Source organism: Aedes aegypti, chromosome 2 (assembly GCF_002204515.2).
Source record: "Aedes aegypti strain LVP_AGWG chromosome 2, AaegL5.0 Primary Assembly, whole genome shotgun sequence".
Lineage (NCBI taxonomy): Eukaryota > Metazoa > Arthropoda > Insecta > Diptera > Culicidae > Aedes > Aedes aegypti.
In genome coordinates, this window is record NC_035108.1 from 374,807,295 (window position 1) to 374,822,678 (window position 15,384).

The 15,384-nt window shown below is 38.7% G+C and overlaps 1 protein-coding gene across 4 annotated transcripts in view; it reads left to right on the plus strand.

Annotated features, from left to right (window-relative positions):
* The first annotated feature begins 915 nt into the window (after nt 1-915).
* The window catches only part of LOC5572437 (chondroitin sulfate proteoglycan 4), a 50,138-nt gene continuing 35,669 nt past the window's right edge, over nt 916-15,384 (plus strand). For 2 of the 4 annotated variants that reach the window (XM_021846738.1, XM_021846742.1), the window contains exon 1: nt 916-1,076. The gene's annotated coding sequence lies outside the window, so the exon portion shown is untranslated. Of the gene's footprint in view, nt 1,192-15,384 lie in introns of all 4 variants that reach the window. The other 2 variants (XM_021846737.1, XM_021846741.1) reach the window with 2 other exon arrangements.

Sequence of the window (15,384 nt, forward strand, 5' to 3'; positions counted from 1 at the left end):
GGGTACGTTTTTCAGAAACCATTGAACAACACGTGGTTCAGTTTGTCTGTACACCGACCAATCCATAAAACATCATACTTCATAGAATCACAGTGAACTGATATATTTTTTCACAAAATTGTGTTCGAAAATCATGGTGGTCGGTTCTACCCCGTGGGTGGATGGTTTTACCCTGTCGCTAAAAATAATCGTGATAAGTAATCACTTCTTCAAACATCAAGAAATAAATATTTTTTACAAATACAACACTCGCGATTGTTTTTTCATCATGCCTATAGGCTTCAACAAACGACAAGCTGTTTCGAAAAGGGATTTATTGATTCTTGATTTTGACATATGAATTAAATTGCTTAGGCGGGCGGTTCACCCCGACTTACCATACGTAATAGTTGATGAATTTCTCCGAACCTTTCATTGATGAAAACTGAATTTTCGTTGCTGTGGACCATCGTTCTATTTTAAATTACTTTTTCAAAAAGTGATGGAGGAAAGCAAGCTTGTGCGGTAGAAGGTTCGCCAGGGTTTTTGTTCGGAGTTAAAATTGTTACAACCTTGGCATTTTTCCGTTTGTCAGGAAAATGTGCAACTATTTTTTTAATATATCAAACCAAGAAAGATAAGCTACTATATGGAAGTTTCATGATGATGATGATGTGCTACAGGTCTTCTTGTACGCGGTACCAATGGGAGTCCTACATTGACGGATACCTGTAGGCAAAGAGATTGTTTTGACTCGTAGTGGAAGTTCACTCAACATGTTTCCCATAAGAAGGATCCGAACATCTAAACTTCGATTTTCTTGGATCATTTCCCAACTCTGTCCCATTCATCCCAAGAAAAACATAATACTGCGCATGCTTCCACTTAGGTGCAGACCGTCTACTCAGAAGTTGTTCATTCCGATCCCGTTAGTCGGAACCGATCGGTCGGATTGAACGGACGCACTCGAAATCAAGAATCAACCCTAGTGAGCAGAACCGGCATCTTCCGTCCCGCGTGTGCATCTGCTCCCCCCATACTGCCTGATAGTTGCATCTCTTTCGCGCGCGCAATGAGCCGGGTAACTTAGGATAAAAGTGAGTGTCGCGAGGGGAACGTCACGCACGATTTCACGCCGCGAGGGGACTTAGCCCGCTTAGTTTGTTGGGATGGGTGCGGTGTGGTGTGGTGTGCGGCGCAGTTTATGAACGAGTGGGTGCACTATATCTTAAATTATTACGTTAATAGCACTAACTTTTCGAGCTAAATATGCGCTCATTGTGAGTAACGCAAGAAAAATCCACTCGCCGAGCCGTGGAGGAGCTGTGCAAACCGGTGGAAAGCATCTATAAAGAGGAAAAAGGAAGTTTCAATCAAATTTACAGTGCCGATCGTGAGTGTTTCCGTTGATCCGCCAAGGTTGTTGGCGCCGCACGCCGCTCACACTGCTCCTTTTCCGCTCGGTCAGAGGAGAGCTAAAGTGCACTAAACACATGACTCCATCATCGCCGGATTTTTATGAATAAGAAAAGCGAAGAAAATAAACATCAGACAAGCTGCTTGGGAAGGAGCCAACGATCGCGGTTTACGCGCACTGTCTGTAGCAAGGGGAGTCGCTCATTAGACTGGTTGGGAAAATAGCGAATGTCTTTTGGATTCATACACACTTAACCCATCTGGCAATATTTTGCTGAAATTTGGTGAGTTGAAGTTTTCAGCATTCCGTATTCCTGAAAATTAGTTGAAAAAGCTGAAATTCAGCAAATCGATGCTGAAAAATTCAGCATTTTTTTTCTGGATTCAAGAAAACTAAAACGTCGAAACAGTAGTTTACCAACAAGGTGCAGAATGATGATTGAACTGCATAAGTTGTTAATTTATCTAACTGGTCGAGTTTGCGTACAGCATTTTCTAAATTTAATTAGACGTCTTGGGCATCAGAACTGAACAGTAACATTATGGCCTCTAAACAGTAACATTATGACCTATTACGCAACACTTTGAAAACATAAATTTCAGAGAATAATCTGGAACGCAGCCCGAGTTGGCCTGCTTTGTTGAACAATAGGGTCCTAAAGCCCTGTCCTAATTTTAGTGCCAAACGCTTAAGTTTAGTCCAAAAACACATGTTTACTCAATTTTTTAATGTTACAAAGTACAAACAAACATTTTTTTATGTTTTTTTTTTTAATTTTGGCACACCCCTTGGTTTAAACTCAAATTTTGGGTATATTTTTTTCCGTGTCCCTTCCGAAATGTCAGATAGGAACAACCCCAGTGTTAAAACTAAAACCCCTGTGGTATTTTTGTCGACTAAGCGAACGTTAAACATGATCTCAAGTGTCAAGGTTCATTTATGGATCCAATTTTTATATTAAAGTTTTAATATGATATATCCGTTATTTGAGCGGGAAAAATTGCTAAAGTAGTTGCAATAACATGTTCTTTCGTGTTATAAAATAAAAACAAGATTTCATTGAACATTTTAGGACCCTATTTCGACGAGCACTGGAAAAATCGAGTTCAATAACAAGCTGCGTTCATCATTTTTTGCAATTATGAAAAGGGCCATTTGAGGGTTTCAGAAATTTGCAGAGCAACAAAGTCTTCAACTGCCCATAAAAGCATATCATTCCCATGTCTGCTGGATTTCTTATTCACATGGGACAAATATGCGTTTATGGGCAGTTAACTCTATTGATGTTTTTTTTTTCTGACATCCCAGAAAACCTGAAGTCACATAAGTGAAAAGATGTTATATTAATTACATCACAACCGCACAACACGGTGCATCTCATATCTCGGTGCATCTCATATGCAAACAAAGTACATAAAAGCATCATATAACGCAAATGGTGATTTCGTTATACGTACATTTTTGTTGTCTGGGATTGAGCAAAGGCATCAATTTCATGTTCAAGTAAGGTCGATTGTAAAGTATCGGAGCATACAATTGAAATAGCCAAGGTATCAGTCGAGAGCCATCTATGACCAGTGCTGTAAACATTATATACTTAGTGGAATGTTCGTTTCGTTGCCATGGTCAGCAGTCATTTCAGCACACACATCACGAGCGGTAGAATAAACATCTAAAAAAAAACAAAAACTTAGAATTGAATGTCGTCTGCCACGATGACATTTGCATTAATCATAAGATTTGCATATAATTCAGAAATATCGGATTATGAACAACGTTAATAGTTAGATCCTGAGACGAGACTTGCGAAGACGGTCTTCTTTTTCTGTGATTGCTGAGTTTTTCTTATTCCACTCTGCGTTTACATCAACCATGTGCAAGCCGTTCAAACCCTCACATGAACACTTCAGCAGAAAAATATTGCTTTTGCATCACACCGAAGCATAAATAGCCTTTTGAGTGAAATTTTCACGCTAGCAAACGTAGCAGACATACGAAAAAACTAATCTTGTGTTGAGATTTATCAGCATCTTTAGAAAAACTGCTCCGCTGACTGAGATTTTTAATAACAGTTCACTTTGAACACAATACTTTTCATATTGTCAGCCATAAAAACCAAGAGCTGCATTCGACGTTTCGTGACAGCGTAATCTAGGCTGCATACGACGTTGATATTTTTTTCTCTTCGAGAGTCTCTCTCAGGTTAGATCTTGCTTGTTATGTCGAATATGGCACAAATACAGTAGAAGCATTGCCTATTACGCAAAATTACAGAAACAAACACAACTGTAACGTTTCCTAGTAAAGCTGGCGTTATCAGAGGCATTCAATTGACATTTATTTCCGAGATTTGTTTGATAGCTCGTGTTAAAGGAAAACGTTGCCGAATATCAGCGAAAACGTGTCGACTACCATGATTGCTTACAACGGGTGCTTGCACGATGACTTGACTGGCTGTTTCATTGATTTTGAATACTTTCCAGATTTTTCCGCCAAAATTTCGTGGGGTCTCTTCAAAGAATATAAGATTACGATTCTCATGACACTTTGATTCAAAATTTCGGTCGATCCAATGCTGAGGAAATTAGATATGATTTTTCAGAGTGTTTTTTGGAAAATGTGACAACATTAAGTAAAAATATAATATACAATATTCAAAAAATGTTTTTGGAAAAATACATACGAAGTAAGAATAACTCTTTGCCTTTCGAATGCGGCTTAAAGAGTTTCAATTGGACGTGTGATCACAGAGATATGGACAGAACACTTTTGTACGTTTTTTAGGGGGTGAACCTAAACTTTTGTACGGGAGTGTAGATCATTGAAATTAGCTACAGCTGACAACCGAATTTGGGGGTGTTATGTACATTAGACTGATGCAAATTTTAAAGTTTTTGCTCCCCTATGCTTAAACGGTGTCAATTATGATGAAAATGATCCTCCCAAAATTTGAAGTGATTTGGAACAAATTTGGTTGTGCACACGCTGTTTGAAGTTTATATGGAAATTACTATACGAAAAGCAAACCTTTTGTGTTCAGTCCTCTAACTGCTCGTCATAATAATCTAAGGAAAAGTGAACACACTCATCTCATGTGAAAACTTCCCAGCTACAACTTTGCCGAAGACCAAATTTTGATGGGACGTAAGGATAATTTGTTATTATTGATAACAAAGTCTATATCATGCTGAGATGATAATTCAATTACTTTCAGAGCAACACTGCTTTTTTGCTGTAGAACATAGTAGCCTGGATTACTTTGATCTATTGTTCCCGCCAGGAGCACCACTGTTGCCTGCCGAACAGTCGGTGAAGCATGCTACATGAAAACCAAGTTTATGATGATGAATAACAATTTATCCTGACGTCCAATCAAAAAGTGGTCTTCGGCAAAGTTGTAGCTGGGAAGTTTCCACATGAGATAAGTATGTTCACTTTTCCATAAAATATTATGACAAAGAGATAGAGGGCTGAACACAAAAGAGTGGCCTTTTCCATAGTAATCTCCATATAAATTTCAAATGTCGTGTGCGCAGTCAAATTTCTTTCGAATCACTTCAGACTTTGTGAGGATGCTATTTACCATAATTAAAATCGTTTAAGCATAGGGGAGCTAAAATTTCAAAATTTGCATCACTCTAATGTACATATAGAATGGTCCATTAACCACGTGGTCACTTTTTTTCTGTCTTCTCAACCCCACCCTCCCTCATCGTGGCTCTGGCGTGCCTAGTGACTCTTTTTCAATGACCACGTGTTTTTTTATAAACGAAATTTAAAATTTAAAATTCGAAAACAAAAAAAGGTAGTTAGAATCAACTACCACCACCAGATCGTCTTTCTTCAATTATCCTCATTTATCAGGTCTCGTCTTGTCAAACTATTTGATTCTTCCAAAATTGTTAGCAAAATATTGATGATCATGGGAACATGTTACATCCTGCCGTAAATTAATAATTTTACATCAGCTATTGTTTTGAGAATGCCTTAAACAATTGGGTCCTAAAATTTTTAATGAATTCTTGTTTTTATTTAATAACACGAAAAAGCATGTTACTCTAACTACTTTAGCAATTTTTCCTGCTCAAATAATGGCTATATCATGTTTAAACTTTAATTTAAAAATTTGGTCCATAAATGAACCTTGACACTTTTAATCATGTTTGACGTTCGCTTAGTCGACAAAAACACCACAGGGGTTTTAGTTCGACCACTGGGGTTGTTTCTATCTGACATTTCGTAAGGGACACGGAAAACAAAATACACCCAAAATTTGAGTTTAAGCCAAAGGATGTGACAAAATCTAAAAAAATGGTTTTTGAACTTAAATCAACGGAAAACATTAGAAAATTGAGTAAACATGTGTTTTTGGCCTAAACTTAAGCGTTTGGCACTAAAATTGGGACAGGGCTTTAGGACCTCATTCTTGAAACTCGTACTTCAAACAGTTATTACAGAGAGTTTTCAAAAAACTATTAAAGATTCACCCCAGTGAACTACGTATCGTATAAGAATGTGCATCCAAAATCACATATTCGTTCGTCAATAATCAGAATTGCACAAGATGTCAAATAAAAAGTTATCCATGTCAACATAAGTTGTATATACATCCCCAATACGATTCATAAACGGCAATCTGTGTTGACAGCAAAACATGTCGTAAATAGTGCAACATAGAATCGCATCAAGTTGTATAAACTGACAGACCATATATCAATCCACAAATGAAATGAAATGAAATGAAGAAATGAAATCGCAATAAGTTAGCAAAAATTGGTACCTATCTGCTGACGATTGGCCTCAAAGAACAACAAAGCAAGTCTGCATTGTAATAATCATGCGACTGTTATGAAACCCAGCGTGGTACAGTAGTGAGGTATTCTGTTCCTAATCCAAAGGTTCCGGGTTCGAGGCTTGCTAGAAACTTTTTTTTATGTTCGTCTAAATTAGGTGGCATCGTATTTCTGATCGCAGAAAGTCTGAAAAAGTCGTCATATAGTCTTCACTTTGGTAGGTATACAGTCTTTTCATGCATTCTATACGACTGAATTGATTCATATAGAATGATGTATAACAAAAGTTATACCAACCAAAATGTTGACTGGTACAAAATTGGTTCGAAGTTTGGTTCCTATAGTGTTGGTTGAGACTTCCGGGAGGAATATTATGCATCTCTGCACCCTTAAAAAAATACGGATTACGGTGAAGTTTCACCGTAATCTCAACAGCTGAAGGTTCGGTGAAAATTCAAAATTCAAATCTTTGAACGACATCATAAAGAAAAACAAGAAAATGGTTTGACCGGGATTCGAACTGCCGACCGATTGTGGATGGGTATGGGGAATTTCAAAACCATTAGGACTTCTTGAAAAATATTTGAATAAAATGTGCAGTTCCACCTAACCCATAGCTCATGAATAAATGGGTCCAATTACCCTGAACTGAATACTGAACCAATTGCGCCAAAACAACACTTCCTCGAATACGATAAAACCACGTGGTCGACCTTGCTAGACCCCTACCCCTCTCAACATGACTTTTCGTGGTCATTACGCCAACATCCCCTGTCTTTCTCAATGGCCAGGTGGTATCAGGTATCAGAAGGCCGGCTCCAAAGGCACGTTCCCCACCAGTTGGGAGATTTGTGCCATCGCCATATTTGAGCCTATTTCATCATCTACCCGATGGGAGAGGAAAGGGAAGGGAAAGATGGGAGGAAATAGGAGTGGGGTCCCTTGAAGAGGGAAGATCGCATAAGCGAAATGAGAGCATGTAGCTCCATACCACAATGGGTTCGAACAGCGCCCTAAAAAGGGCACTGCAAAACGCATGAGCGTAAAGAGAGCCTATAGCTCATTACCACAGCGGGTTAAGAATAACAGGATGTCCTGAAGATTCAGGCTTCTGTATTCAGTTTCACTTAATAAGTGTTTACCAAGTAATTGGAATCGCATTTGCGCAAAAACTGGACAGTTACATATCAGGTGATACGAAGTTCCATAATCGGAGTCACAACTATCACACACAAATGAGTCAGCACGCTGAATATTTGCCATGTGATAGTTGAGTCGGCAGTGGCCTGTCAACGCTCTGACCAAGAGACTGCAATTCTGCTTTGACAGATTTGTTAAATACTTCGCCACCTTTGGAGATGGCTCAGTAATATACAATTTTGTTTGACGACACGACTCCAAACTATTCCAATATTGCTTGTGCTGAGTTGCCGCCCAAGAGTTTATCTGAAGCTTCACCCAGCACTTCGAAATTGGAATAGCCGGCTCAGGGCCAATGAAGTCATGCGATGCTCCATCGCGAGCTAGCTCATCAGCCAATTCATTTCCAGCGATGGAAGAATGGCCAGGTACCCATACAAGGTTGACAGAGTTGACTGAATTCAGTTCCTCAATTTGAGTTCGACATGCGATAACAAGCTTCGACCTTGAGTTGGCCGAAGCGAGAGCTTTTATAGCAGCCTGACTATCTGAACAGAAGTATATGACTTTACCCATTACGCGCTGTTGAAGTGCTGATTGCACTCCACACATAAGAGCAAATATTTCCGCCTGAAAAACGGTGCAGTTTCTACCAAGTGAGTAAAACTGATTCAGCCTTAGCTCACGAGAATATACTCCTGCACCAGCTCTACCTTCAAGAAGGGAGCCATCAGTGTAACATACTATATTGTTTGATATACTTCTTTCCAAATAGCCAGACGTCCACTCTTCCCGTGAAGGGAATTGTGTGGTAAATGTCCTGTAAGGAAAGTTACAAGCAATTGTGAGATCACTTGGAGCAAGGACAATTTTGTCCCAATTCACTAAAAGTGGAAACAACGAAGTGTGTGTAGATCTACGATTCACTGGATTTTTCTCCAGTAGATCCAGTACCCATAAACGGTAAGAGCAAGAAAGTGCTTCTTGTTTAAGATATATGTGTAGTGGCGCAACGTCGAAAAGGGCCTCGAGCGCTGCTGTGGGAGTTGTAGAGAACGCAACAGACATCGCCATCAAGCACATCCTTTGGAGATGGCCCAATTTTGATTGGATTGTTCTCACTTCGCCCTTTTGCCACCACACAAGACATCCATATGCCAATATTGGTCGAACAACTGTTGTGTAAATCCATTTGATATATTTGGGTTTGAGGCCCCAAGTTTTACCAAAGGTTCGCCTGTTATGCCCCAATGACTGGGTGAGTGATAGCCAATGAACTGGTCCGGTCTATGGTTACTTTCATTCTCATTTATTTTTCATTCTTACTTAACTCTAGCATTCTACCGAGGTGGTATGCTACAGCCCATTTCGCTGCGTGTGCATTACGGTAGGTTATCGTTCTCGAACGCTGGATGTTTATGCTTACAAAGCATAACACTCATCGTTCGATTCCACGACCTCCTTCATGCCGCACATAGGCGTAAACAGGGGGTGCATCCACCACACGCCCTATCATATTTTATTTAAATTTTTATCTACAGTTAAAAATTTAAATCTATCTGATACAATATGTTTTCCTTCACTCTAAAGGTACAATCCTACAGTAACGTGATGATACACACTAATCCTCGATACCTCGTATCTTGGACTTGACCTTCTCAAGGTTACGCATCCACCACACGTCCTATAAAATTGTCAATCCTCTTCCATAAAAAAAATGTTTAAAATAATTAATATTTTTATATAAAATGAATAAATGTTCAATCCTATCCAAAAATTTGTTTAAAATGTTTAATCCTATCAAATAAAATGTTTAAAAATGCGTATTCCTATTCAATAAAAAGCTTAATCCTACTCTTATGTACTATGTCTTCTTTATTGTTATTACTGATTTTTACATTTGTACCCATGTCCTCCACTACGTGGTACGGACCATCATATCTCGGGTCTAGTTTTTTCCCTGTCTCATTTTTAATGAGAACAGAATCTCCTTTCCGGTAAGTTGTTTCCTTTGATTTTGTATTTATGCCTACTATCCTTTTTGTCTTTTCCTGAATAAGTCTGTCTCTAACTTCGCTATGACTGATCTGTAATGTTGCTTTTATTCTTTTACAGTAATCTTCAAAATTATACAGAGGCTCAGGGCGGCTGTCCACCAAGTTAGAAGGCATTTTTGAAGGTCTCCCAAAAACTAGGAAGAACGGAGTGTATTTGGTTGCAGAATGTACCGTATTATTATATGCAAATTCATAATACGGCACCCAGTTTGCCCATGAAAAGAGCTTGTTGTCACATTGGACCCTTAGAAAATTCCCAAGGCTTTTATGAGTATTTTCTAATGCTCCAATTGATTGGTGATAATATGCTGTACTGTTCAGCTTTTCAATGTTCAAAAGTTGTGCGACTTTAGTAAACAATTCGGACATGAATTCTGCTCCTCTGTCTGAAGCAATTCTATCTGGCACACCATACTTCAGTATGATACTTTTCATAAAAGCTTCAGCTACAGCTTCCGTTGTCTTGTTCTTAATTGGTGTTGCAGTAATGAACTTTGTCAGTTCGCACTGCGTTGTCAATATATATTCATATCCATCAGAGGGTAAAAGTGGACCCACTAAATCTAAATAAATTTTTTGAAATGCACTTTCAGCTGTAGTGGTTACTATCATCGGTGGTTTCGCAACATTAATTGATTTATATTTTTGGCATTTCTCACAAGATTTTATAAATTTTGCTACATCTTGGTTAATGCCTTTCCAATAATATTTTTGCCTAATGGTGTTAATTGTTCGTTTAATACCTGCATGACCTGCAGTAGGCAATATGTGATAATCGTTCAGGATTAACTTTTTCGTAGTGTCGTCATTGATGATTTTTACTTTATTTGATATTTTTAAAATTGAGGGTACCCTTTTTGCTAAATCATTTTGCATAATATTTTCATAAAATTTGTGCGCACAATCATCGTCTATTTGAATGTATAGTTCTCCGACACCATATTTTTTACATATTGAACCAAGTTCCTCCATTGTTCGTCGTAACGAGACCAAGGTATCTGTTGGTTTAATTATAATTTCTTCTCTTTCAGGAATCCATGTAACGTTATCAGAAAATTTATTTGTTTTTACTTTCAGTTGAACTATTTTTCCACTTGAAGCGTCATGGCCATTGATCACCTCTTTAGTAGAATTAGTATTTTCCTTCTTCGACTGCATTCGGGTCGTTACGAATGCCTCATTGCTGAGTTTTTCTTGCATGTCTCTCAATTCGGTTGTTGAAATACGTGATAGCGCGTCCGCCACAGCGTTTTCACAACCTTTTTTGTAGAAGACGTCAAAGTTGAATTCCTCGAGGGCAAGACGGAATTTTGTCAGCCTACTCGAAGGATCCGTTAATGTGAAAAGGTAAACTAAAGGTCTATGGTCGGTATACAACTCAAATTTTCGTCCATATAAATATACACGAAAATGCTGAATTGCCCAGACTATGGCCAAAAGTTCTTTTTCGATTGTTGAATAATTTTTCTCAGCGCTATTTAAACCTTTGCTGGCATAAGCTATTGGTTTATCATTTTTGTTGCTTAGTACTGCACCGATTCCGTAACCAGATGCGTCAGTGTGTAGTTTAAATGTGTTTTTCTCGCTAAAATCTGGATAATCTAACACGGGGGGTTTGATGAACCGCTCTTTCAATTGTTGAAATGCAGTTTCACATTCTTCACTCCAATTGAATTCTATTCCTTTTCGAGTTAAATAATTTAATGGTAAACACAAACTCGCAAAATTTCGTATATGCTTCCTGTAGTAATTCGCAAAAGCTACAAATCTCTTAACTTCATCAGAGGATGAAGGACTCTTCCAATTTTTAATAGTTTCAATTTTCTGTGGATCAGGTAGTACACCTTCCTTTGAAATAAAATGTCCTAAATATATCAACTCCTGCTTCAAGAAATTACATTTAGCGGGGTTGAGTTTCAAATTGACTTCTCGTAGTCGCTGAAAAACAGAAATCAAATTCTTATTGTGTTCGTCAAATGTTTTCCCAAACACAATAATATCATCGAGGTAAATCAAACATTTAGTCAAATTTAATCCTGACATTGCTACTGTCATTAATCGAGAAAAAGATGATGGGCTTGTTTTCAATCCCATCGGTAACCTGGTCATTAGATACTGACCGGATGGCGTCGCAAACGCTGTAATGGGTCTGTCCTCCGGTTTTAATTCACACTGGTAATAACCTTGTGACAAATCCAAATGAGTAAAATATTGAGAACCTGCGAGGGAATCGATTACTTCCTCTATATTGGGCAATGGAAATTTATCGTCTTGAAGATTTGTATTGACTTTCCTATAGTCAATAACTAATCTCCATTTCTTTGAATCATTGTCTGATTTTTTGGGAACTAGCAACAAGGGGCTGTTCCACTCAGATTTGGTTTCTTCAATGATACCATCTTTAAGCATATTTTCCACCTGTTTGCAGACTTCTTCTTTCTGAGAGAAAGGAAGCCTGTAAGGTTTACTAAATGCTGGTTGGATGTTTGGCTTGACCGTTAATGACGGGCAATAAACATTGGTGGTACCAAGCTTATCGCCTTTTAAACAAAATATATCGGAATATTTCAAGCAAATTTGTTTAATAGCTTTTTCATCACTACCAGATAAGTGATTTAATTTTAATTCTTCCAATAATTTGCTCGCTCGAATTTTGTCGTATTTTTGATCATCCTTTTTCAATTCTATAACATTGTAGTTTTCAGCTAATGCTATCCTTGGTTTCAAATCTTTAATAACAACTGGTTTATTTGAAATATTCACCAATCGCACCGGTATTTTACCATTCACGGGATTTGCTATAGAATTGGCCACAAACACATTTGGCTGAACTTTCTGGTTCAGTACCACACATGTTTCGGCGAATTCTGTTTCTATGTATGTAATATATTCATATCTTGGTGGTATTGTGAAATGTATTTCACCACTCGGAATTGTGAATTCCATCTTCATTTTTGCAAAGTCAATTTTTGCTCCAAATTTTTTCAAAAAGTTTGTACCAATCAAACCAATAACGTTTGCTGGTAATTGCTCCAGTATATGAAATCTAACAGGATACTCTGCCAACTCATGGCCTAAAGATGTATCCACATATCCCAATGTATGTGTTATTCCATTTACTCCTCTGACTTCAATGGTTGATGACTTATTTATTTTACAATTTTTCGGAATATACTCTTTGTCCAGTAGACAACAGGATGCTCCGCTGTCTACTATCAATTCTATACTCCTTCCAAATAATTCAAATTTGGCTCTTAGTGCTTTTTTAACACTGAAATTAGCGAAAAAAATCTATTAAGTTCGCTTCCTCTGCTTGGTTTTGCTCCTGGTTCACAGGTTGACGTTGACGTGGTTGTTCGGGTGCTTGCTCAGCTATATTTGCTGTATGCGCCCTGTGATCGTTCCCGTTGTGGTTAGCTCGAGGTGGTCTATTTCCTCTATGGCCTCTGCCATAATTGTGTGACTGGGGTTGTGAATTCATATTGTCATTCCTAGGGTTGTTGTAATTTGAGTAATTGCCTCTACCTCGGCCATAGCTTCTACCACGAGTATTTTGATACCCACGGTTTCCACCATAACCTCTGCGACCTCTCGCATAGTAGTACGGGCGTTGGTTTGATGTACACCATAATGCCATCATGTTTTCATTCATATTGTCTGTGCTGGGCGTTGCCTGGCACTCTAAGGCATCAGAGATTGCCTTGTTCAAAGTTGTTGGGTTTCGGGCCTTTAGAAAAAATTTAGTTGACGGATCTTTCAATCCATCAATAAATGATTGAACCGCAATAGGTTCTACAATATTTACAGCGGCGGCTTCATGCGCAAATGTGCCCATAGAAACATGAGCTGCTGCCAGTTTGGCCGACAATTTCTCCATTTCAGAACCAAAGTCAGATATTGACTTTTGGCTTTGTTTTAGAGCGCTCATTTCGTTCTGAACCGCTCTTGGTGTTACTCTGATCGCGAATTTGTTTTTCAAAGCCTGTAGGGCATCCGCAACGGTTACAGATCCATCGATCGCACCGTGCGCAGAACCTACTAGCGTAGTCTTTAGAAATTTTATTATTTTGTCTTCTGGCACCCCTTCAGAGTAGTCCTGGAAGAGCTCAACTCCTTCGATGTAACTAGTTAGCTTAGCTACTGTTCCATCGAACGGCTGAATTACCTTCAGGCCTAAACTGAGATCAAGTTTCGTGGCCATGTTTTCAAACTCTTCTTCAAACTCTGTTTCTGAGCCTTCTGTAGAATCTTTACAATTATTGTTATCTAATGATTCCTGTTCTAACTCTAGAGTGAATAAATTTCCCAGTATCGATTCTTCCAAAGGTGACTTTAAAAGATTTAGACAATCGTAAATAACTGCTCTTAGCCTTTTATACCTGGCAAACAAATGTTGCCTAGTTACATAGTCAATTGAGCTGCTCTTTACTATTGCTTTTAAATCTTCTTTAAGAGCTATCAATGTATGCACCTTTTTGTCTCGTGTCTCTACTTTAAATGTATTATATTTTTTCAAGCTTTGATGCAGTTTGAAAATAGCATCTTCGATGCTGAAAAATTTATCCATTCCATTTTTTTTTTTTTTGCTTTACATCTACTTTTCACTCACCACTGTGCCATTTGTTCGTCCATGTTCGTCCATGAATACATGTACCCATTCGTACTTTTTACCTAAAATTGTAATTTTCTATCAGTATCTTATCCTATATGTGGTTCATTCATTAGCTACTTCCCTTATAAATCCATTTGTCGATATGCCTCCATCGCCATGGATAATTCACTGTAGTTCCACTGAAGGTTTTGTACGTCCACTGGTCCACATTCGATGGCTGCTACTGCTGCCACGCGATGAACTGCTTCAATGATGGCCTTCTTGGATTCAAATTCCTCTATGGTGATTAACAATCTTTTCCTAGCGAGGCGTTCCCAATGCATCAATTCTCGCTCGAAAAATTGGTAGCACTGTCTCAGCTTTTCTTCATTTAGTGTTCTTCGATCTCCCATCATGTATGATTGTTCTTAAAATTCGTTGATCACTTGTTAATTTGTATACCGTGGTCACTAGCATTTGCTTCTCTGTGCACTTTTCCAATTTAACGACTTAGTTCATAGTCTTTTCGTTCACTTTTTGGCACTAATTTTCTTCGCGCCGAATGTGAATGTGAATCATTAGGCAGGCAAATTTGCCAACCGTGCGGTGCGCTCCGCAACACGCTCCGTTTGCTGCCGGTGACACTTCATCAGACTTTTTACGAGTAGATATCCCACGGCTACTCCAGCCATAAGACATAGCGCTACGGTCTGTGCTGTGTGATGACTTTCTGTTGTAGTCACTGCGGCTGGGGCGACGATTTCGTCCGCCGAAAACCAACCCATTTTGCTGCACTTTTCCGATCACTATATCAATTAATTAACTTGCACTTATTGATTCGTTGGTGTAGTTGCGGGGTTAATCACATAATTAACTTGCACTGATTGATTCGTTTGGTGTAGTCACTGGCAAAGGATCGCCATGTTATGTCCCAATGACTGGGTGAGTGATAGCCAATGAACTGGTCCGGTCTATGGTTACTTTCATTCTCATTTATTTTTCATTCTTACTTAACTCTAGCATTCTACCGAGGTGGTATGCTACAGCCCATTTCGCTGCGTGTGCATTACGGTAGGTTATCGTTCTCGAACGCTGGATGTTTATGCTTACAAAGCATAACACTCATCGTTCGATTCCACGACCTCCTTCATGCCGCACATAGGCGTAAACAGGGGGTGCATCCACCACACGCCGGCATTGACCGAAGGCCATACAAGCTTTTTTGACTCTGAAATCAATGTGAGCTGTCCATAAAAGTTAGGAATCTAGAATGACTCCGACATACTTTACTTGATCAGTCACATTAATCTCAGTGCCAAAAAGACGTAAAGGTCGAATTCCATCGCGGTTTCGTCTTTCCGTAAAAAGAACAATAGATGTTTTATTCGGGTTAACCGAAAGGCCATA